This window comes from Rhyacophila brunnea, unplaced genomic scaffold, assembly GCF_057557595.1.
Source record: "Rhyacophila brunnea isolate RB1 unplaced genomic scaffold, BYU_Rbru_1.0 scaffold_19, whole genome shotgun sequence".
NCBI lineage: Eukaryota > Metazoa > Arthropoda > Insecta > Trichoptera > Rhyacophilidae > Rhyacophila > Rhyacophila brunnea.
Window position 1 is genome coordinate 1,030,135 of NW_028232848.1, and position 26,188 is coordinate 1,056,322.

General features: G+C 30.2%; 1 protein-coding gene and 1 long non-coding RNA gene across 2 annotated transcripts in view; both read left to right on the plus strand.

Annotated features, from left to right (window-relative positions):
• The window catches only part of LOC147072629 (uncharacterized), a 497,916-nt gene that overhangs the window by 305,087 nt on the left and 166,641 nt on the right, over positions 1–26,188 (plus strand). The window lies entirely within an intron of this gene.
• LOC147072630 (uncharacterized) lies at positions 3,829–5,241 on the plus strand. The gene is made up of 3 exons (XR_015070543.1): positions 3,829–3,948; positions 4,337–4,542; positions 4,967–5,241. It is a non-coding gene; the product is annotated as an uncharacterized LOC147072630 (long non-coding RNA).

A 26,188-nucleotide genomic window follows, 5' to 3' on the forward strand; every position in this document is an offset into this window, starting at 1 on the left:
TATGAGTAGTTTATTTATTCTATATGGACCATATTCGTTGATTTCAAATTAAAATTAAATAATTACAAGATAAAAAGAACTTTTTATATAAGTACCACTTTTTTAAATTTTCTGTTGAATCATAATATATTATATACATAAGTGTTTATAAGTTAGGACAAATAAGTCAATTGTCATGAAATCATTTTTTTTGCTATTTTGCAACAAACAAACAAATATAGAATACACAAATATCATTTTGATTTCCATAGTAACGCACGTATATATTAATAATTTAGTTGCTACGACCACCCCGTTAGCAATCAATAATACTGGATTAGATTACGGATTTCTTCCGAAATAACTTTTCTTACAAAACAGAATTAACTGAAAATGAATTAAATTCTACTTAAAGATGGCTAAAAGTATTAAAAAAATGCATTGGAATTGTGTTCTGATATATTCTAAAAGTTTCAAATGTCTAGCTAGTCGGGAAGTTAGTTAAAAATTGATTGCAAGATTTGTACGAGCTAAGAAAAACGTGGTAAAATCTAAATTATTTATTTTACAAATTTAGGGGATGAATAAAGAATACTAGAACAGCAGGATCATCTCTAGTTTGAGATGATAGGCGTGATAATAAATAAAAACACTGATTGTAGACAGTTTATATTAATTGAAATCTAGAATTTAGTGACGTATAAATTATATTATATAATTTGTAGAAGAAAGTATATAACTATTAAATAATACGAGATGGGTGATTTCAGTTCAAAGAGCGGTGAGAGAATGGATTCCCAATATGGCATCGCTGTAGTCTCGAGTCTTTTACTTTGGCAATGTCCATGTGCAACAGGCCTTATATGGCAATGCATGCAGTTCTACTGGCGTTTGCTGATAAGACTTTTGTTTGTGTGTGTACCCCGAGTGAACTAAGTAGATCCTATCTTAATAAAAATAACTTCTACCTAAACTCACTCTCGCGTAAGTGGAATATATCATTATCCAAAGCGATTTAATTAATAACAGTTATTGTCTTCTTAATTGACATTAACAATGGCAGGTTGGTTCTGCACATTAGGAGAAAAAAACAAAGGATGTTTCCGATTTCTAAGATAATTATAAAGGGCATACAAGTCAATACTATCAATAATGGCAGAGAATCTATTTGCACCGCGTATGAGTCTGAACAAATCAAGTCGTTTTTTGCGACACAGAATTCGTATTTTGCCATACCAATGGCAATGCTACTCGTTGTATAGCTATTAATTCCACAGCGTTGGAGCGGAGCTCGGAGCAGGAGCACAGAGAACTGGAGCAATGTGATTTTACCCGGAGCATCAAAATTTGTAGTGCTTCACTGCTCCGGATGTTTTTTTTATTATTAAATTTTCGTCCTAAAATCCAATGAAAATAGTATATTTTGACACTTTGCAACACTGGAATTATTTGAAATATGGCAACACTGCCGAGTGATAAATAACCTTACTTTTTTGACAGAAGAGGCAAATAATGAGAGACGATTTGCTGCCGGTAATTTTGTTTAATTGAATTAATAATGAAAATGACGATTATTTTAAAACTATTTATTTTTTAGTTTTTTTTAACAGTTGAATATATATAATACTTATTAAAACTTTCAACCGGGGCGGAGCAGCTCTTATAGCATCGGAGCAAGTATTAAGTCCCGGAGCGGAGCTGTTGCGGAGCAACTCAAAAAAGGGTCCGCTCCAATGCTCTGGTTAATTTTTGCTTAATTAATACAATAAATTAACGAAAAAACCTTATTACTTAATACCAACGATTTATAGAATAAATATACAAGTATAAAAACATTTTTTTAATATTCATATAGTTTGTTAAAACCCGTAGTAGATAATAAGAAACTCACTATTAAAATTTAGCTAGCGCATTAGATTCTCATTACTCCTAAACAATAGAACTGGGTAACGTGTTAGGAATTTAATAATGTTAGCTAATGAAAAATGTCACTAAATATATCTTACTACAAATAAACAATGTTAGGTTTAGTTATTAAATCATAGTTCACGTGAGAAAATACCAAACACTTCAACGTTATTCAGATTATGTTTACTAAATTCACTGCAATTTTCTATTCTTTATAATATCAGTGATATCCAGTGTCTTGTATGCGGAGAGTAGCCCGCAAAGTTATTTAAGTGTTCTTTTGTGTAAGCTAAATTTATGATAGCAGTTCGACATCAATAAATAATTATCCGAATATTACAATAGTAGTTGAATTAATGTACCTCATCCTTATGCCTGGTCCACACTGGCAACCTCGTTAGATTTTACGATAATTATGTTAAATATCGTAAAATTTCTTAAGAAATTCTGATAATTATCGTAAAATTTAATGAGGTTACCAGTGTGGACACGGCATTATACCTTATGCATTACCATCAATTTTATATAATTAAGTAAGTATGAATTTCAAAATTAAATGAACAATTTTGCTAATACATAATGTGGATTTTAATATCACAATAATCATTCTTGAGTGTAAATTATTAATAAACCGCATATTTTAAAATGAATGTTATACTATTAAGTATATGGATTTCAAACTAACAAATTACTAAGGTATTATTTTTGAGCAATAAATATATTATAAAGCCCATTAAAAGATGCCACAATGATCATATTTAATAATTTGTTCTAATTGATTCAAATTAAAATTTGACCAAGTACCCGCGTTTGATAGTATTAATTTTCTAATAACTATAATTTTAAATTTCAATAAATAATTAATTATGTAGATGACTTTAACCTTCCAACATTATTTGTGTAGGTATCTAAATTAGCATAATAAACTTTGAATTCGATTGACTACAATAATTGTGTTCAAGATTTTTTGTTATAAATCTTTCATCTTACTCTTCCTTCATAGCTGAGTATCGCTACCATCTTTAAATTCCGTCATCTTCTGAGCAACTATGACTTTCCACTCCTCTTGGTTCTTTGTTACTCTCAGAGCAGAGTGAAGACTGATTCTAGTAATGTCCTTTACCCGGTTGCTTCAGCTTATTCAGGCTACGCAAAACCACCAATCTTTCCAGATTATTCGGTACGTCCCGAAGAATATGTCCAAAAACTGCAGAATGCATCTTGGATATATTGTCGAAAACCGTTCCTTTATATATAATTGTCTCTGGACGTTTGTCATGTGCTCTGTTCAAGAAATACTAAGCATTCGGTCCCAACACCACATTTCAAAGATATCCACTCACTTCCTTGTTCCCAAGCTCCATGATACGAAACTAAACAAAAATTTTAAAAACACTTTATATTTACACTAATAACCTATATATTTTTACTTTCTGTGTGCGCCCACTAATTTCTATATATATTGTATTTCAAAATTGGACATGATAAAGCATGGTGGTGACATTAAATAATACTAAGTAATTTTATTATTTGATTAATTAATTGTTTAAGGGCACACATGCTTACCTAGAGTTTCTGTTTTTTCATTTAAAGTTGAACTATGACATTGAATACTAGGTATGATTTTTAAAGTGAAAGTGATATTATGTTACATCTCTTTTACGCATGCTAATATGATTAAAAAGTTTTTCTTTCTCTTTCTGTCACATTCGAATTTGATTACCAAAGTTTAAACATTTACTATGCGTATTAGCTGACGTGCTTCGTCGTTTACAAATTATAACATGAATTTAAAAAATATATGTATTTATAATATTAAATATATTTTATAATGTACACAGATTTTTTTAACAACTATATTATATATACTTTTATTTATTTGTCGCATATTCAAAATGTTCTTGCTATATTAAAATCTTTTTTTTAGCCGGCCAAGTAAATCCGTATTTTTGGCCATAGACTAATAGAAAAAACTCTCTGCTGTCAGATTATGTTGATAGCAAATTGCAAGATACCTAACGTAGGATTTGTGTTTTATATCAGGAATAAGAAACACTATCTGTAAGTACAATATTATGTTATTTATTACTGTAGTAGTATTCTGTGTGTTTTGCATATATTATTCAAGTGTTAATTTATTGTTTTCTTAGTCTACACATACTTTCAATGTTTCATAATTCCGACTACTTTTTTTGAGGTTAGTTGCGTGGTTAGTTTGGAGGTTATTGCGAGAATGCCTGTGATTTCATATTTATTTGTTTGATATAATCTAAGGCGTTCTAGTTGTTATTAAACATGTTACCTACCTGATTACTTTATTTTAGTTAATCAATCTTTTTTGATGCTTTGTATTATCACTAATCCGTTTTAATTACCATTCTTCAAACAGTCGCACACTATAAAAGATTAAAAATCACACTATTAACAGTTCATATTATGTTTTTTGCAGATGGAGAAAATGTCTACCGAGATCTTTGCTTGTCGACGGTTTCATATGAATAAGATGGAATGAAATAAATCTTTTAATTAATAATGAAATAAATCCGACTTTCGGCGTAGGATTCGAACATGGCGTGATTCATATAATATTATTTATGACGTAGACCATCAAGCATATATACCCATTTTATAGATTTAATAGTACAATTACAAAAGGTAAATATAAAGTGACTAATGTTTGTAACCTATAGCTATATCTATCTCGCATACATATTTAAAAAATAAAACAATTTTATAATTACATTTTTGCACTAAATTTATTATCGATAATGATATAAAAGTTGCTAAATTAATTCATAATATTATAAAATATAATATAATTTTGCATATCAGTTACTTGTATCATATCAGGTATGTCATTTGGTAGAGCTTACTCTCCAAGTCTTTTCTTTTTCATCCTCAATATCACTTTGATATTAGAAACATTGTCTTTCTAACACCATTTCAAAGACTTTAAGTTTTCTAGATGCTGTATATTAATTCTTCTCTTCGGCTATATTTGCATCTTAGTTGCAGCATATGGATACAATGCGGCGCCTCCAAGAATCTCTGTCACTCTAGTTTTTTTGCATCGTTCCAGGTCATACTAGCAGCCCGTAACTCCGCCAGATATGCTATATAGATAGTATTTAGCGGCCATCCAGGACGCCGGAATCCGGTTGGCTTGAAGAACAGGCAAACCAGATTGGGATTCTCTTCAGGCACTCGCAGCACGTGGCCGGGCCAGGTACAAAGTTGCGTATTCACTCTCAACGTGATGCGAGGCTATTTGGTGCGTTCTTTTATCTCCCGTTACTTCTAAAATTACCGCACACCCAGTATCCGTCGTAAACATCTGTTCTCGAAGCTCAGTATACGGTTGCTTGGAGCCTTTGTAAGGTGCCATGACATAAAAACTAGTAAGATATTTAAAATAGCTGCTAGAATGAATACATTGTTGAAAGGAAATGAAAACTGATAATATGATATATCAATTAATTTGTCCATCTGAAGTTGTAGATATCAGTTAATAATTATGTGTTATACCAGTAATTAAATGCTGACTTCAAATGAAAATTGACTATTAAATATTGAAATAATATATTACCAGTTTTGATTTTTTTAAGTACTATACTATATCCATGGTTCATATTACAATGTCATAGTAAAACTTAGAAGAATAAAATATGTCGTAAGACGAAATCAATCTTGGGGTTTTAATATAAGTTAAATAAATAGTACACAGCTAATTTGTTATTACTTTGAATACATGCCATGTCTTTACATCAATAAAAAACAGAAAAACAATTTAATAATGTATAAATATTTATATAAGACTTAACAACGTCTAGTTAGACATCTAGTTAGACACGATGACCTCCATTTAATTTCCTCTTATTTTAAAATTCACCAAGATATATCCTAATAAGTAGGTAAGTATATTACATTTGTACATATAATAAGTAAATCAAGTACTTAACATAAATAATTATACTGTAAAATTAAATTACAATTGAAGCAGTATATATGGACCCCACAGAGTAATTAACAATATAATAATTTATATAATTATATCGGGTATATACTATATTGACACATTTTAATGAAGTCTATTTTTCTTGGTACCTACGTTCAATGATAAATGTTGTTTTATATTGTAACATAAACAATGGTAATATGCATTGATCTTTCTGATTTTTAAACTGTGATATCTATTTTATATATCTATTGATTTCTATGTGTATTATTGATACATTATTTATTTCAAATACAATAATTTCAAAACTAACAGTAAATAATATATAGAAAGCGTCATGTTGTTTAGTTGGAAAATCTACTAGGAAATTCCATCCAATCCAAATTCAATTTTTACCAGGTGGGTACTTGTAGGTCAGTTATTTTTGGAATAAAATGAATCCCTTAAAAAATATGAAATAAGAATAGAATGATAAATATTTGTGAAAATTTACCAAATCAACATGTTTAACGTGAATATTTTCACACTAAAATAATAAATATTGTTAAGAAAATATACACAAACAGTTCATTCAGAAGTTATGACGTTTAAAAGATCCCGCGAGTTAACTCGTGCGTGGCACTGATCAGTTATGAGGTGATATCAGTTATAATCATTTATGAGGAATGGTTATAAGCCATTGGCACAACCAATTTGGTTTTTGACCTTGAGAACAAAATGTACTTTTTACACGGAACCAAAACTCACGGCTGCAGAGACGAATGCTTATACAAAATATGGCACAGTGGAATCGCCAGCAAGATCTGCAGGTATCATTATTTAGATGTAAGTATACATATTATTTTGAATTTCATAAAATTACACTCGTTCTGGGTGTCTCGTAACAGTAAACTATATTAGTAAATTAGATATATCTTGATGAACTATAAAATAGTGATGTAATATAGACTTGTTGAAAATATATTAAGCATAATAAAATTTAAAATAAAAATTTAGAAATTCAGCCTTTCTGGTTCTCTAATATTCATAGATCTACTGGTTCTGGGATCTACTATTTCTGGCAGTAGACAATTCATATAAAAGTGATATATCTTTTTTTCAATCTTTTCAATCCAAAATGTCTCGTCTTTTTTGATTAATTCTATTTTAACAGGAAAATTATGTCCCGTCCAAACTCCAAATAAACAGACATCTTTCTTAGTAATATGAAGCTGCCCCTGAATCTGGAAGTACCAATCGTGATTTTTATCTATTACCATATTTCTGTCTTTATCTACTTTCCAAAATTTAATTTTTTTCTGTACAATAGCTTCATCTGCACTTATTCCAGCAGCTGAGAAAGGACATTTTATTTCAATAATTGTATCATCATCGCTGATGCCATCTGGCGTTGCACCGATAAAATCATACACATCATCGATAAACAATCCACATCTGTCAATCTTAATCCGTTCTTGTACACTAAGCTGTTGTAAAGCTATTGATTCATTTTCTTTACCATATTTTACCGCTTTCACGTTGGCTAATGATTGGCTATATAATAAACGTTTTACCAAAGGCCCAAATTTTGTATTTTCTCGCCGCTTACACACCTTACCAAAAACAGAGGCAGTAAGAAGGTTTCGTCGCCTTTCTAGCCATTCTGCACATTCAGATTGTAATACGGTGCGTCTTTCTATATCCCTCCTCTCATAGTTTGTCAGTTTAAGTTTTTTCAAAAAAGTTTCTTTTAACAATTGATATTGATTTTTGTCCATATCAGGTTTTTGGCAACTCTCTCCATAATCTGGATTAGATAAAGGAACAGTATGTATTGGTTTTCGCCAAGATTTTCCTATTTTTTTTTTATTTATTTTCAACCTTCTTGATTCTAAGCGATTTATGAAGGCTTTTGGGCTATTTTTATAAACTTGTTTTTGAATTGTGCAATGTAACTTATTTGTATTAAATGCGATTACCGCCGCTGCACATCGTCCCATGTACGATTGTCTTTGAGAGTAGTTAATTCTCTTGCCGCCTACAAATTTTGCAATCATGTTATTAAAAGATTCTGAAATATTAGTAGAAAAATTATAAATTAAACTTTTTGAATTTAGCACCAAACGAGAATTATATATCATTAATTGAGAAAATAGACTGCATTCTTTTAATGCTGGTACATAATTTACATCAAGCATGTCCTCTGTATTTGGTTCATTTGTACAAAAATATGGTAGACAAGAAGTATGGTCTCCAAAAACATGGTGCGGTCCATTAAATAAATCTTTTTTCAGAGCGATAACCTTTTCTTCGAAAGTACTATCTTGTAGTTTTCTATACTTGATTGCACCTATGACGGCTTTCCGCAGACGTCTTTTTCTTGACGCAATGATTTTTCTTACATTCAAGGGATATCTTGTGTCTTTGGTTAATGCCTCTATTTTGCCACAATAATTTCTAATTAAATGGTTTTTACATTCAACTTTCTCGACAGTTACATTCGGATAAGGGTGACAATCAAGAATTTTTTTGTATGTGCTGGAATCTCCATCAGCAATCAATTTTGAATAAATCAATCCATGTGTATTAATAGATTCTTTAAAGCCTTCTAATATTGCTGTAGATTCCATTCCACCTGACGGACCGGTATAATTTAAAAAGCATTTATGTTGTTGAGCAGGGATATTTTTATTTTTAGCTTTGGCGCACAAATCGCAATATTTATTTTTCACTGACATGTACAAAATCTTTCCGGTTCTTTGACCAATGATCGTGGCAGCGCCAGATGCTGCGGAATAATTGCATCTGTATGAACGTTTCGACCAACAGCCGTCTGCAACAACTGATATCATGGGAATACCAGAAGAATCGACGTCACCATTTTCGATTGCAAGTTGTCGCTCTTCTTTCGCAGCGTTTTCCATACTCTTATTTTTGGTTTCTTCAAACCACTCGTACACCTTCTGTTGACTCTTTCTGTATGTTCTTGCTGTAATCGATGGTACGTCAATTGCTGAACACATTTCTTCCAGATTTGAAAATCCACTGCCGATACTGATTATACTGGATACAAATGCGTCACACAGATTCATTTTGTTTTTGTTCATTTCAGTGGTATATAATTTTAATTTTTTACCACAAAGTTTACATTGAATAAAAAATGTACTACTAAAGTTATCCCGATTTTCCCCAAAAATTTCTAAATGTGATAAATTACAATTAAATGGAGAATCATGGTGGCTAATTAATTGAAGTTGTTGGAAAAAATATGAAAAGTCTATAATTCTACGGCCTTCTACACGGAATTTAGGGCTTGAATCTTCAATTTCATTTTCTATAATAAATTCTTCGTGTTCGTGTTCAAATGTGGGATGAAATTCTGGTTCAGGTAGTATGCTTTGAGGATTTCCATGCTCAGGCATAGTCTTCGGCAATATATCAATACTATAATACATTCAAAAATATTAGTTTAGTAGATAGTTAACAGAAAACAAAATGTATAGCTGCTATTAATTATTGTACCAGATTATAATTTTTGTCACAGACACACTAATTTCGAATAAGACATGGCACAAACATAATATAAAAATAATATAAGTACAAATGATCATTATACTTAATTGTGTGTATTAATAAGTAATACGCAAAACTTCCTTTTGCAAGATAAATAAATATTGTGAACCAAAATTTTCTGTGAAATGTGGTTTTTTCAACTATGTATAATTATGTCAAATTATAAAATAATAATTTCAAACCTTTGTGTTTTTAATGTATTAATATTTCCATCTTTTCTCCTACGTCTTTTTTTGGAACTTCCAGCCATCGGATAGTGAGTTCGTGGCATTTTTTGTAAGTACAATCGATATAAATAATTGTGATAATATTGTTAGGTACCTATGTCAAAAACCGAGGATGAAAATTTCGCATTCCCGCTGAAATAAATGACGTTCATAGTATTGCCAGGCTAAACTTTCGAAATTAAAGTTAGTTTTTTAAAAAAAAATTACATTGGAAAATAGTAAGTACAGGCATCCATTATTATGTTATTTGATGAAAGTATTCTTTAAAATCATCTGTATTATTATAATCTCGCAAATTCATAATTTAGTAAAAGTTAAATTTTCTGTAATATAAACATCAGTAGGTACCTAACCTATGTTGATTCATAATTTTGGCTAAGTAAAAAATATAGATATTTTTACTTCGCGATGTGTTTGGGGTGTTCTAAATTATGTAAGTATGTTTAATAACACATGTGAAATTCGTAAAACCTCATAAGTATTATTTATTAAATAAAAATAGTAAAACTAATAGTAGATACAAATGGTGAAAAACTTCATTCTCTTATTTACTAAAATATCAATTCAATAATATTTTAGTAGATATGGCAATACTGGACGACCCGATATATGTCACTGAAATAAAATAAAATCTATCACAATTTATAAAATACATACCTACTACAATCATAATTATTTTGAATGTAGAGGGAGATAGTTATAGAAAGGGACAGAAAACTGATTGCTATGTTGCAATATTAGGCAAAATAGATTGCAACAGTGTTAAAAATTATAATGTATGATTTAGTATGACATAACGTAGAATTGACGCAAATACAAATTTCTTCAGATTTTTTTTTGTTTTGTCCTCAAATGTCAAAATATGTTTTCCTTTTGAATAATATGTTCGAATTTGTGTTTGTTTCGCCTATTTTTGTGTTCAATTTGTAGCATTCACTTTTATAAACATATTTTTGTACAATACTTGTGTGTTGGCGTATTTTTTTGGTCATATAAAGTTAAAATAATACCAGCTAAAGATTCCATACATCATACACCAATTCGCAGGTGGGTCTGGCGGATATCAAGATGGTCGAATATTTCGTGGAAACAGTTGTTTTAAAAAGGTCTCTATTTAGTATTATAAATTTATAACTAACAAGATATTTCATCATTTATTCAATGATTAATGATAAACCTTCTGATACGTAGCTTTATATTATTTCGTATGTCTATAATTGTAGCATATTTAAATAACAAAATGTCCACTCGCTTCCATTAGATTTAGAACCAATAGAAACTGCAAATATTATAATTATACTGAATATATTTTACTACATTATGTTTTATAACATTACAACTATCTATAATAAATCGTTTGAGATAATAATTAAGGGAAAAATTTGTCATCATCACAGCCTATTAATGTCACAAAAATATGGCTTCGTTCTCAATTATCACGTTTCACGGTTTCAAAGAATATTATTTTACGTCATAAAAATACTTTATGTAGTTATCAAATGTTTTACATAAATATTTGACGATGAATAAGCTTCATAATGATATAAATAGTTTTTCTACAAATCTTACGTACTATTCAGGCTTAACCTCTGAAAATACCAGAAAATAGCTGACATGGAACACCTTCCCCCTTAATTAAGAGCATACTTCAGTGAAACGGAAAATAATTTTCAACTATATAGGCGACGAAATTTTGAACTCGCTGGCAATGGCTGGACAGCGAAAGTCGAGTTGTGAACACCTCAATTTGTTTCGTAATGGCGACGGGGGTATTAATTCTTAAATCGTGTAAAGATGACTAAAAAACATTACCCATTTACTTGAAAAAGAAAACATGTCAATGAATATATTATTATTGTTACTAATAAAACAATAAACAGAACATTAAATGGATACATGTTTAATATTTATGACAAATTATATTTCGTTCGGCACGTGTCATTTACACAATCCGCGTATCGCCTAGTCATGATCTTTTTAGACCGTGCCCCAGCTGAGGTATATATTATAGCCTTAAATAAAACTCAATTTTATAAGTAAGCACTATAAAATTGTGTTTTATTTAATTAAATAAATAATACAATGCAGTTCCACTATGGATTTACAGTTAACACTTTACAATAAATTAGTAATTTTAACAATATTGTGTTAACAAAATTGAATAAAAAATAGATTTTCTTTATTTTTTTAATATATTATATAGGTACATATAAATTGTTATTTTTATTTGATACCTCATTTTGTAGTCATTGTATGATTGTTATTATTTTTTTGATGTGATAATATTACGATCTACCTACATGCATAGGGCTAGTAAAATGCTTCGATTTTTATTGGAACACACAAAATTGAATTATTTTTTTACACAGAATTTACTTTTTTGCTGCATAGTTTCAATCTAAAATTTAAAGTGACATCATAACAGGCAGCATGGATTATTTTGGCGCAACACCATTCATCATACTCATTCAAACGTCCACATATCAAAATAATAGTATACCTATTACAATTTTTTTTTTGTTATAAGCATTACGTTTTGATGGAGTACCACACTAAGCCCTCACATATTATATGTTTTCGCTTTGAAAACATTATGTATAACTAACTATTAAACAAAACATATATCTGAAAAACTATTTAATAAATCATAATTATAATACCTAAAATATAGTTAATATATCATTTAAATTAAAAGAAATATACCTGTGGGTCTATTCTATGCTTATCGACCGCTAAAGTGATAAAGTGAAAAATATTATCAAACTTAGGGTAGGTTTGTATCAAAATATTAATTAGCACTTATTGTAACAATTACACGAAGCCGGTTTTTATTGTTGCAATAAGTGCTATATTTTTACAGCACCTATCTTGCTGCTGTTAAAATATCGCACTTATTGCAACAATAAAAACCGGCTTCGTGTAATTGTTACAATAAGTGTTAATATTTTGATACAAACCTACCCTAAGTTTGATACTATTTATCAATTAAGTGTTCGATAAGTATAGAATAGACCCACTGGTATTCGACAATTTTTAGTAGAGCGAATCCAGCTGATGAGCGATGAAAAACCGAAAAAGAAATCGAAAGTAGCGTATTATATTAATTGTGATCGATTCAAATACTAGTTATATAGATAAATAAGTGCGCACGTTACCGATTACGCTATAATGGTTAATGGGCGAATAACATCTTTATTTATTTGATTTTCCTTTAAATTTAATATATTTTAATTCTCACATAATAACTGCCCGCAACGTAGTAACTATGCCCATAGCATTAATACTATATGTACATAATTGTTATGCAATTGACTAATTGTTGTTGTTACTCATAATCTATGTATTTGATAATGGAGATCTTAACAAAAAAAAATACTTAATATATTACGCGTATTCGCCACCCACGTATTCATTTTTTATATTTATTCAATACAATTTTTTTACATTATCATGAACAATTGGAAAATATTAATTTATTAATAAACGTAAATAGCGGAGTGATATGTTAATAAAATTTATAGTAGGTAGAACTACTCATTATGCAATGTTAGGACTTTTGAATTCAGAATATTATGTTTATTTTTTAGTATTTTTTTTTTATGAAATATATAAATAATATAAATATAAAAAATATTTGCTAATTATTACTCTCCGATCATGTCCGATCCTTATAGGATCATATGGGCCTCCACAGAGTAGAGGATTGTATTAACAGATTTTGTTTTTTACGAGAAATGGATGTCAGCCACTTGCTCAAACTATTAGGTCCATACCCTGACTCAGACAGAAATTGAAAAACAATATGTGTACTTGCCAGACCCAGGATTCTAACCTGGGGACCCACGGCGTTATAGTCCAATGCTTAAGCCACGCGGCCACCATGGGCGATAAACTGCTACTGCTAAAACTGATTACTGCTAATAAAATATTGCTACAATATATTTTTATTCGTAGCTATACATAAGCCTAATATTTAATTATAAATGTCGATGTCATTTTTTAATTCGTAAATAACTATGTTGATTTTTAGGTATTTCTAAAGAAATTATTTAGAGATCAAACTTAGAATAGAGTGCATTTGGATGTCATAATAACGTAATATTTTAGAATATTTAACCTATGTGTTCTTTTCATATTTTGCAAAGGAGCAATGGCCCAAATAACAAGTATAAAGGCCTCAAAGTCATGATGGGCAGGCTACATCTTTCGATGAACAGATCACCGCAGGAACAAATATTTAAAGCCTAAAAGACATACATAGCTACTATTAATGAAAAAAAGAGTGGAGACTGCAATAAAATGCCTAATTTAAGAAATGAATCAAGAGTGACTAGGATAATGATGATTTTACCAAATTTGGTGTTACACCACTGTCAAAACCTTAATAATTATAATTATATTTATTTTTCAAACTTTTTAATCGCTTTCCTCTATAGTCTATACAATATGAGAATATATAGAATTTGAATGGTATTAATAATATATGCTTGCCAAAATAAGCTGTTATTCAGTTATAAAAAATAATAGATAACAGATCTTGGTAATATGCGTTCTAATCAGAGAGGGTTACAAAACTCAGTAGTGAGAATAATAATCTATCGTTAGATCGTATTTTACAAAGTTAATCCTATTTCGATTAATGTTTTAATAATATTTTTGACAATAGACGTTATTGTGCCAATTATTGCCAGAACTCAATAGGCAGTAAAATTTGTCATGGGATTTTTTTATTAGCCCTGCCCCATCGAGCGTCCGTTTACTGGAAAAGTTTCCCTCGAGTTTCCGTTCGGAGCGAGCAGCACTTGGATGTGTAATTTGTTCCATTCCTGCATGAGGGGGGAGAAAATAAAAAGTGCTACCCGCCCGGAAGAGGAGAGGAAGTTTGATATTTATTGTTTCGTATTTATATTAATGCGAAAGAGTTTCGCAGGAGGAATGTTAAAAGCGTATTTTGTATCCTCTATTTCTGAAGAGGAGCTAGTTCGTTTGCTAACATATTCACGGCGATTCTCAATTGTACTAAAACAAACTACTATACAAATTTTTATGTATCCACAACTCCCCTTTCAATAATATCTCTCCGGTGATAATAGATTCTATTTTTTTTTAATTCCCTTAAAATAAAACGGCTTGCTTCATAGGCATCAGCGGCGAAGGGTAGAGGTAGGCTGTTAATATTAGACATAAATAGTGTACATTTAACTCTATTAGTCATACGTTTTTATTTTTATTGAACAAATGAACTAAGACTACAATTTCCAGACGGATTTGGTTAATTAAAAAAAATATCATTTTAACCCTACCTAAAACAAACCATAATAGTTTTGGTATGTTTTGGGCGATCCGACAAAATTGTGTACACTTTATCATTCATAGTTATTTGTTTTCGTTGAATTAAGAATACATAATAATGTCACAAATGTTGTTGGTCAGTTTTTCTAAATTCATTAAGGCAGCATTAAACGAAGCCATATAAAAATATTAATTTATCTTAATATCCAAAATTATGTAAGATATCATAATTATAGATATTTCATAGATAGACGAATATTTTTTGACTATTATCTATTATGGCTTGGTTTCGCAAAGTATAATTGAATTATAAAAAGTCACCAACACCATCTGTAAATAATTGTAGTCTTAGTTCAGTGAAAACAAATACGAGTACTTACGTAATATTATAATTGACAAAGTTTAGTATGCACTATTTATATCGGATATAAACAGCCTACTTCCACCCTTCGCCACTGATAGGCACCCCTTAAAAATATTTGATAGGTATGATTTTGTCTGTTGCGATGTACTTACTATTATATTATACATCAACCCTAACTATTCCATCCTACCTAATAGCGATACTTTTTTTTTTGATAGATAGATAAGCGTAACCACCCTCCACCACCCGCCACGTTTCCATATCCGTTATTCAAGCGTTTACTATGGCGTAACGAACGTTAGGCGTTCTTCAAAGTTGTGCTGAAAGTATCCCAAAAGAAACTTCTCAAGACCTTGGTTGGCTTGCACTAGAGTGTGCGTGATTTCTACTTCGGTTAATAATTCTCGATTTCAAATGACGTAATCTTTTTAAAGGCCGAGAAATTTTCTCTCGTAGATATAAAGTCTCAATGGTAGATTGCTCCAATTGATGGTTGGATTGACTTGAGAAGCTATTCTCTTTCAACCGACATATTAGGAGACTCCCAGAGGATGTGATCGGTATCCTGCAATTCGCCACAAATTCGTATGCAAGTCGGAGATTCTATTAGGCCAAGCTGACAGAACTTGGAGGCAAAACCATCGTGTCCTATTAACCAGCAATACTATATAACTATGTTGTATTTATAACATTGTAAATGATTGCAACTGATTTAACTGAACTCAACTCACCCCAAATCGAACTCTTCTGAGTTTTTTCCTCTTTATACCATGACTTATGCTCTGAGGTTATTCCCACCGAGTTTTATTACGGACAATAATACCTTCCATTGGACTAGGCATGTGGAGTAGCAAGACCGTTGGTAAGGATTTCCGTCGCCGAATACAATAATATGACCAAATAATTAATAAATCTTATGCGGCGACATATAAAATGATTATCACAAACAAAATGAATAATAATAATACACACTTGAAAGACATGCAATTTATTATTTTCTACCTGCAGTATTTTATAGTGTTTTCGAGTGGCAATCTGTTCTATCAATCGGTTTATTTCATTTTTTAGAGTAATAATTGCTTTCAACTCTATTACTTAAAATATAACACATATTATATATACAAGTCGAAAATTTAAAGGCAAAATTATTAATTAAATATAATATGAACAATATTTAGGTAAAATTTCAATAAGTTCTCAATTTAACCATTAATAATAAATTGCCATTTAATTCGCGTGAAAATCTTTCATCAACGTAAAACATTTAAAATAAGCAAACTACCCACATGCTTTTAAAGGTGAACTATTATAAAATTAATAAAGTTGATGAAAATAATGTTTTACATGGAACCTAAGAAAATGATTTTCTACCCCATGGAAACAATGCCTGGATAAATTTATTTATATAACATTATAAGATAATGGGTTTTAATAAGTGTCTGTATATAGAAAGAGTTTTTCTTTATTCTGTTTTAATAATATTTCTTTGTTTTTTTAAATACCATGTTGTGAAAGTCTTAAATTTATAATTTGAGAAGTTCACTATATTGTGTAAAAATAAATAAATTTGAAAAATTTATACCTCACTAGTAGACCATGGTATTTATAAGTTGTTTTTGGAAACTCTAGTTATTTTATATTACAATTTCGCCTATTAAGATAATTTATTCATCAGTTCACAGCCTTTGCCAGTGGGTGGCTCTCGTGCTGCAGTGCGTAAGGCGCTGGGGTTCCACCCAAGAGTTCTGGGTTCGGTACCCGGCGAGGTCACAATATTGTGTACAAACCATACAATGTTTTTCTCAAAACCTGTGTGTTTGCGTTTGTTCAAAATTACTAACAACAACCACCTTGTACGAAAAAGCAAGGACACGATTATTAATAATTCTAAAAAACCTTAGCCAGTGAATTAGAATATTGTTGTCATACTCTCTGAAAAATAGTTTAATAAATATATCTGAATTTTCTAATTTGCACTGAAAAATTAATACACAATATTGAACTTGAACCTCTAATAACATTCACCGATTAGTAGCAGGGACTAACCTAGATAAAATGCCGCCCCATTTTTAATACAGGATTTTTATCATCCTTTCATGAGACCAATATCTAAGTTTATAAGAAATGTATTGTATGGATACATTACTAACAAAATATCATACTGTAAATATTTGCAAATCTGCACGTGTTGTTTCTAGTCACCATGGGCATCGAAAGGCAACGGAAGTAAACTAGATATCGCGAACCCGACAAAACCAGTGAGTTGATTTTTTTAATGGAGAGGTGTTTTCGCTTTTACTAAGTTTAGGTAGCTATTTCTATATATTCAAAATGATTCTCCTCGATTTGCCGCCCTTCAAGTAACTGCCGCCCCCAAGCGACGCTTAATCTGACTACCCCCATGAGACGTCACTTATTAGCAGTAACAATTATATTTTTGTGTTCGTTTATTTTTTAATTACAAACATTGAACTTTATTTTAATTTGGGATATAAGTATATGTTCATATTTTATCCTATTCTATTTATGATAAAACTACCATTAGGTACTGTGAAACATACCAATTCGCATAATAATAATATCAATTGAATATTATGATAATTTGTAGATGTTTAAGTATAGTAATAAATGTATAGAATAATTTCACGGCACACAGTTGAATATTGTTTGCAATCCGAAGAAAATTGTTCTGTTGAACAAGGCAAAAAAAATACCTCTCATGAGCCCTTTGTACAATCTCGCCATTAATGTGGCTAAGAGAGAGCGGATGCCAAACTCTAAGTAGGCGATAGGGGATGGCTAAAATGTACGGGCGATGTTTGACAGAGATAGCCAAAAAAGAGCTTACCCACAAACAAAGTGGATAGAGTGTTGGCTCCCTACTTAATAAAGACGCATTTGTGTGGAGAGAGTGTAGTTTTATTCGCAATTGGAGAAAAAAATAATCTAAAATTTTTCTATAAACTGGAGTTTACTATTTTGCAATTCATTTATTTTTTAAATAAACCTATATTCTACCCTTAACCAGTAATGACTATAGCAGAATACTTAATATGTTATTAAAATGTATACTAGGCTAAAATGTTTTCAATACGATAATTCGGTACATACTGAGAAAGCGAATGATAAGTTATTTTATTTTAGAAATATTACTTATGATAAAATCTTTGATATCAAAAAAATATCTAGCTACAATTTTTTACCTAATTGATGACAGTAAAGTTGTTCCAATAATTAATTTCAAAGTTATTAAAATAATAAATTTTACATTATTGGTTAATGGAAGATAGACAAAAATCAGTTTTAAAATATCTACTTAATAACATCAATCAGGGTCGATCCACTTCTGGATGAAGGCCTCTCCTAGCTTCCTTCACACTTCTCGATCCGTAATTCCTAACTGTCACGTACATTAGCTAAATTTATCAGTTCATCCATCCGGCAGATTTTAGGGCATCCCTGTGGACGTTTAGTGCCCCTTGGGTACCACTGTAAAACGGCATTTGTCTAGCGGTTGTCCACTCGCCGAGCAACATTCCAGCCCATTGCCAATTTATCTGTTTTGATACATTTAACAGATCGCAAACTCGTGTTTATTTCCTTATCTTGTGGTTTTTCCGCGTTATATATTAATTATTATAGATATAAATATATTATTTCAATTTTCAATTTATTTATTTTTAGCATACTGTGGAGAGTATAAATTATAAGTTTAAGACGTTCACAGCATGACATGAAACATTATATAATATATTATATAAACTAATTGAAGATTATAATATACAGACAGTAATAAAAATACGATTAAACATTAAAAAAGCTCTTAACATCCTTTATCATGCTCATAATGATTGTTGTGCTAGATTGTATTAAAAGAAATGAGAGAAAACTGGATATCTTTGAAATACAATAATTGTTTAGATGAAATTTATAAGTTGTACCTAAGAGATAAACATGGTAATTGGTGGAAAAGGTACAACTTTAAACTGTATTGACTGTACAGTGATCTCCTTGGTGTGAAAGACATTCTAGAAGATTTTTCAATAAACATGAAGAAAGTGGGAAAGTTCAGAGATATAAATGTCATTGAACTGTATTGAAAGACACGTCATCCCCAATATTAGGGTAGTATCAAAACCTTGCAATAGATAGAGGGGGGAGAAAGTGTGTTTTGAAATTGTCAAGATCCATAATATTGAACTATAGCACCGATGATGAATGAACAAAAAACAATATCTATTTGATATTATCAAAAGATTTATAGGATCGATAATTTAGAAAAAACTTTCTATGAAGTTGGAAGTATTGAGGAATATCAATTAACTTTAAAACTATGCATGTCAAATCATCAGAAGTTGAAACTGAGAGTAAGGAAATGCAATGCAATAATTATTAATGCTTATAAAATATGGCATTTGTATTTGGTACCGAATGTTTTGAATTCCTCGGACAGATAGTGCACATGCACAGGGTAATCTATACGTTGGAAACCGGATGGAGACGCTAGAGAAATTAATAGTTTTTGGCAGCTTTCTGGAAAATCAAAGTAAAAGGTCTTTAGTGCACTGAAAGGAACAAGTATACGAGCGTATCCGGAAATTGATACGTAAACAGTTCACCACATGACACTTATTCGTGCGCCGCAGTACGTGAAACATGAGTTCGTGTAACATTTAATCAAATGACGAGTTCTTCGTTGAACATTTCACCGTGGAGTATATTTGTACGTATGCTACAACATGTGGAAAATTTTATGAGATGTCTTTACTAGGTTAGGTTAGGGTTAATCTAATTGAAACAGTACTATTTGCAAACTATCGCCGCATTTTGTAAGATACGTACAAATGTATTTCACGGTGAAATGTTCAACGAAGAATTTGTCATTTGATAAAATGTTATACAAACTCATGCTTTACGTACTGCGGCGCACGAATAAGTGTCCCACGATGGACTGCATACGTACAACGTACATGTAACCGTATACGAGTATGTCTCCACTCTATTATGAGAGAAACAGAAAACTGCATGGGGTGGAGAGTATTGGTAATTAAGAAATTTCAGAGAAGTCACGATCTTGAGTCATGAAGGAATAACCTAAAATAAATCTTTATAAAAACTCAATGTAGAGACCTATCAATACGTTTTAGATAGGTACGTCACAAAGCGAGCAAGTCAAGTGACTCATTTACCCTAAAATGACCGTGCCTTTTAATCGTCTGATCCGGTCAATTAGGGGTGGAATACAATCCAATGGACTACAGACAGGCCGACTAATAAAAGGAAATGAAATTATAATTGCGATCATCGCACGATATGCCCGTCTAGACAGAAGACATTTAGTGGAGGGTGATTTTTGCAGCACTCCAAAATTTTATTGAGATTAAATTTTATTTAATCAGTAAATTTTTCGATGCAAGATGCTTTTAAAAATACTATAGATACAGTAATGAACAAAATTTCGTTCATATGAAGAAAAATATACGTAGCAAAAATCTATGTTGGATTTTATAAAATAAATTTCTACTGAGACGGATGTAAAGATGGAAAGATGTACCTAATCACTTTAATGTTATATATTATCAATTTTTGGTAAAAATACATTAGATTAATTAATAATTGTATTACTTATTCTACATGATTAACTATAATAATGATCAAAACCGGTTTTTTCAAATTATCTATTGAAGGCTTTTTAAAATTAAACAGTAATACCAATTTAAAAAAAAATCCCTCATAGTCCAGTGCTTAAAGTGCTGGAATTTCATCCGGTGACTTCGTTTTCCGATGCGGTTACAATATATTATTTTTGTGACTTTTTCAAAGTTTAGGTAGGTATTTGTATTTGATTCACTTATATTACTAATTACACTACTGTTTCACTACACTATTTCATTGATCCTCATAGTCTGAGTTGTAGTGTTAAATAATATGTTATATAATACATATAATTATATATATTATATATGTATGAGGAATAACAGTCTGCAGCATTTAGTTACAATCGGTGGCTATGGCTTATAATAGTTTCTACGCTTAGAATAAAGAGCGAATAACAATAATTGAAAGTCCTAGGCTCGATTTGGTTGATGTTAATAAGCTTTTAAACCATACATAACTTTGGATATTTTATAGATAGAATATTATATTTTATCTATTTAATTGTATGGTTTGCAGGTCTTAATGAATTAAAAAATGAACCAAAAATGTGTGTAATATGTACTATTAATCCAACGAAAACAAATAATCAGTATGAATGAAAAAGTGTGCACAATTTTGTCGCATCACCTAAAGTATACCAATATGGTTTACTATTATGGTTTGGCTTAGGCAGGGTTTAATTGATTCTTAAAAACTTACCAACACCATCTGTAAATTGGAGTCATAGTGCAATATTATAAAACAAATACATATGACTAACAAAGTTTAATGAGCACTTTTAATGGCGGACCTTAACAGCCTACCTCCACCCTTCGCTACTGCTACATAGAGTATAATACCCACCAATTTTGTATTTGGAAAATAATTTTCATGAATTTATATTATTTACAATCGATTACTACGGAAGTGAATTACAATTTTTAATGAAAGTATTTTCCATCAAAACCTTCTTAATACATGTAATATATTTTATAAGATGAGACGTTATCGCCATAGACGAAAAAAATATTCACAACCACGATCACAGATGCAATTACTATTCGTCATTCCTGCCTAAACAAATATCTCTAAGCAACACATGACCAGCATACTCCTACGTGACGTCACTGGTTTTAACATTGTTGATCGTTTGTTCTCTGAAATCTAAATCGATGTTAAGATTTTTAATACAGCAACCTAATTAATAACAAAATGCTTATACATTCGAACCCAGAGGGGTTGTAAGGGGTCGTGGCAAAACAGGCTCTTCGTGCATCGGTATCCAAGATTGGTCTTTGGAATCTGCTATTTCACGAGACCAGTACCTACCTTCTTTAGAATGTAGGGTTAAATAATGAATATAATACTTGGAATAAATTAAATCAGTGGAATAAATTAAGTAAGTAAGCAGTGTAAAATGCAGCTGTACTATTATGAAAACATGTAATAATTCGTGTTGACAGGTTTCAAATTCATGTTTTTCGTACGCCAAGTAGAAATTTGAAAAATGCGACATGTCAACGTTTGCGGAAATAAAAATGTTAGAAACTTTTTCCACTTGTCACTTTTCGTATTTTAACATTTTCCTTCCGAGCATGTTTTGTACATTTTTATTCAGAAAAGTAATCTATACACTTTAATATACCTACACATTTTTTACATGACCACGAAACAATTTTTATTTACACAGCCCTTTCCTGTGAATAAATTTTCCTAGTATTTTTTTTTGAAATACTAGCAAAATTTAGTAACCCAATAATGTAGTAGTTCTATGTATTAATAATTTAGGACAAATAAGGCAATTGTCAACAAATAATTTTTTTGCTATTTTGCAACAAACAAACAAATAATATAGAATACTGAAATGTCATTTTGATTTCCATAGTAACGCACGTATATATTAATAATTTAGTTGCTAGGACCACCCGCTTAGCAACCAATAATAGTGGATTGGATTACGGATTTCTTCCGAAATAACTTTTCATACAAAACAGAATTAACTGAAAATAATTCAATTCTGCTTAAAGATGGCTAAAAGTATTTAAAAAATGCATTGGCATCATATTGTGATATATTCTAAAAATTTTAAATGTCTAGCTAGTCGGCAAGTTAGTTAAAAATCGATTGCAAGATTTATACTGGATAAACAACCACCGGACAAAAAAGAATAAGATTTAATAAAAACGTTGTAAAATACCCAGGTTAAAAAAAAGCAAATAGATATATTGCGACTTGCAACCTCACCAGGAATCGAACTCGAAATCTTACAAATTAAGCTTAACTTATTTTATAGATTATTAATAACAATAACATTATCATCACCATCTTGGATTAATCCATAGCTGAAAGAAAGTTATGTACGTCTTCGTAATTAAAATCAAGGTGATACTACGAGTATTATTACTTTGCATCTTATTATATTATAGCATCAAGATTTCTACAGAATTAATTGAGTTTATATACCATTTTACATGATAATATTTATAATTAAGTGCAAAATAAAATAAATTACCATTTTCTCTTGAAAGTAAAGGGTATTATAATATTTTTTTTTCTACAAACACTTTTTAACTATTCATTCTCTTTTTATTAATTTATTTAATATTGATTGAACACTTATACTTATTTAAAAATGTTTGCAATACTTATTGACGTACATTCACGTCACTAAAATTGATCTTCAAGTTAGAATCGTAGTAGTCTTGTCCCTCACTAAACATGCTGGATATCTGTACTCTAATCCCACTCGAAAAAAAATACTAAATAAATAATCATAAAAGTAAAAACTACGCAATTTCATAATTTTGGCCATATTATACGGTGTCTTAAGACTCTCAAAAGGTATCAACTTCTACATTTTATAAAAATTCAAGGGTAGTATGTTTTGACTCGGAGATTACAAGGACTTAAAATTTAAACTGAACACTGATATCACATCGATGGCTCATTTCCATAGTCATACAACTAAAAGTAGTTTTGAGTAATGGCTGATCAAAGTTTTGTCTCGCCTATACTGACTTGTATAAAAGTGACAAAAACATCTAATATAATGGTTAATACAGCTCAAAACTTTTGATTTATCGTACTATGGAACTGAGCCATCGACATAAAATATCTGCTTAAATCAGTGAAGGAAGGGATAAGATAGCCAAAATCACCGCTGACGTCCGATAGTGGTAATATCACAGAAAGAATCCCACTCGAATCAATAATTTTTATTGAGGTTTTTTCAATGAAATATTAAATGTCACGTATATTAATTTTCCAATGAAAAATAAAACACATCATTATAATTTTAATGGTTAATAATATTCAACAGCTAACAATGTATTTTTTTTTACTTTGAACTGAAATAAGCACCCCCATAAAACAATATGTTTATTTCATGATGTGTTGTGTTTTTGTTTTCCATTTCCAGAAAAGTAAAATTTAAGCGGCACATTACGCTTGGCTCGAGCAATATTCGGGTTTCGCCGACGCCGGATATGTTCACCGCAATAAAGTTGATTATCATTCACAAAACAGTATTTTCCAAATTTTCATTCCCAACAACCCTATTATATTCTTCCGTGATGCTTTTTTTGGTTAACACCAATAATCAAATTACGTCCTTTTTATTGTTCATTACATTAAATATAAATTTCAAAAAGCCTCAAAAATAATAAAAAAAACTAAATTACAATCTTTGCTTGTAAGCAGAGCATGAATAACCTCCATTAGAGGTTGCGACCGAGAAGTTTCGTCTTGAGAATTCTAGAGAAATAATCAGAAAGGGGCAATCTCGAAACATGAGAAATTTGACTAATAATTTCTAGGTAAAAAAGCCATCTACTTCTGATTATGAAAGAAATTTTCCAGCTATTATTTTTGAGACGGAAAAGCTAAACAAGCTTCTCAACTTTAATTGCGAAGAAAATAGTCAAATTTCTCAAAAAACCAATCTCGAATTATCGAGAAAATAGATATTCTAAAAAGTCGAGAAATCACAATCCCTTGCCTACACGAAGCGAGAGTTATATTGGTAGACAATATTGATTGAAAAATAATATATTTTTTATGTAGACTGCTACATAGGCCAGCCTAATAATACGGATTAAAACATCTTCGACGGGTCAAACGTTGCACGAATGAGTTAGCTAACTACTAATTTGTATTTGATGTGACTTTTTCTTACAGATTATGTCAATACTTACGATATCAGCGTGATAAAAATATTTTTGACATTAAAATGACCATTGCTTGCAATTGAAATCAAAATAGTAACATCGATTGAGTTGATTCGCATTAAGTTTGTTTTACACTTAAATTATGACATTGCTGTGTTTGAAAATATAAAAAAAATATATTATGTATTATTTATTTAACACTATAAAAAATGTGGGTGTAATTAAAAATTATAATTACTTATATAGAAAAAACTTGAAGTGAATTACTTATTTTTATTTTTAACTAAGTTAGCATCGTTATAGTAACCACGTAGGTATATGAAATATTTTTTACATATATAAATAATATATTAGTAGCTTAATTTATCATAATATAAACTACTCACAGTGAAATATGTTAGATATATCGAATCCTATACGTTTCAATACGTATATTTTGAAATTTTTCATAAACAAAATTACGCAGTCATTTAAATTTACTTAATTAAATGTTTATTTTTAATAGTGATCATAATATATTGCTTACAAGATGTTTTTTATGCTCCTAGGCTTAATATTTTGAAAATTCGTGTAGTATTATAGTGTACATAATATAATATTATATAACTACAGTAGGTATTAGTAATAACAAAGCAAAATACACGAGACAGCGAGACGGAAGGAGCGCGTGTGAAATGTGTTGAAAATGATATAAGGACGAAATATCTCAAACAGGCTGTACCGAATCCCTCGACAATCGCTTAAAGGGGTGGAGGTTGTATTATTTTACTCATAATATGCTCTATGCGCACATCTAAAATACGAAAGCTCCTAGGATATTTACCAGATTTTCTTTTGAGGTTTGGTTGTCAACCGATTTTTACCCACAATCTAATTCGACTCATTTCACACATAGTCACATTTCACATAATATAATTGGGCATATTTTTTTAGGAATTTTTACAGTATTTAATAAAAAACATTGTTACTATCTTTATAATATAATTTTAATGTAGCAAAATTTATGTATTCAAATACCTCTTGATTCAAGATTCTATCTAGAAATTTTCTATTTATTATATATTTTATTCTTAATGTGTTTATTACATATTATATTATTATTTCTCTA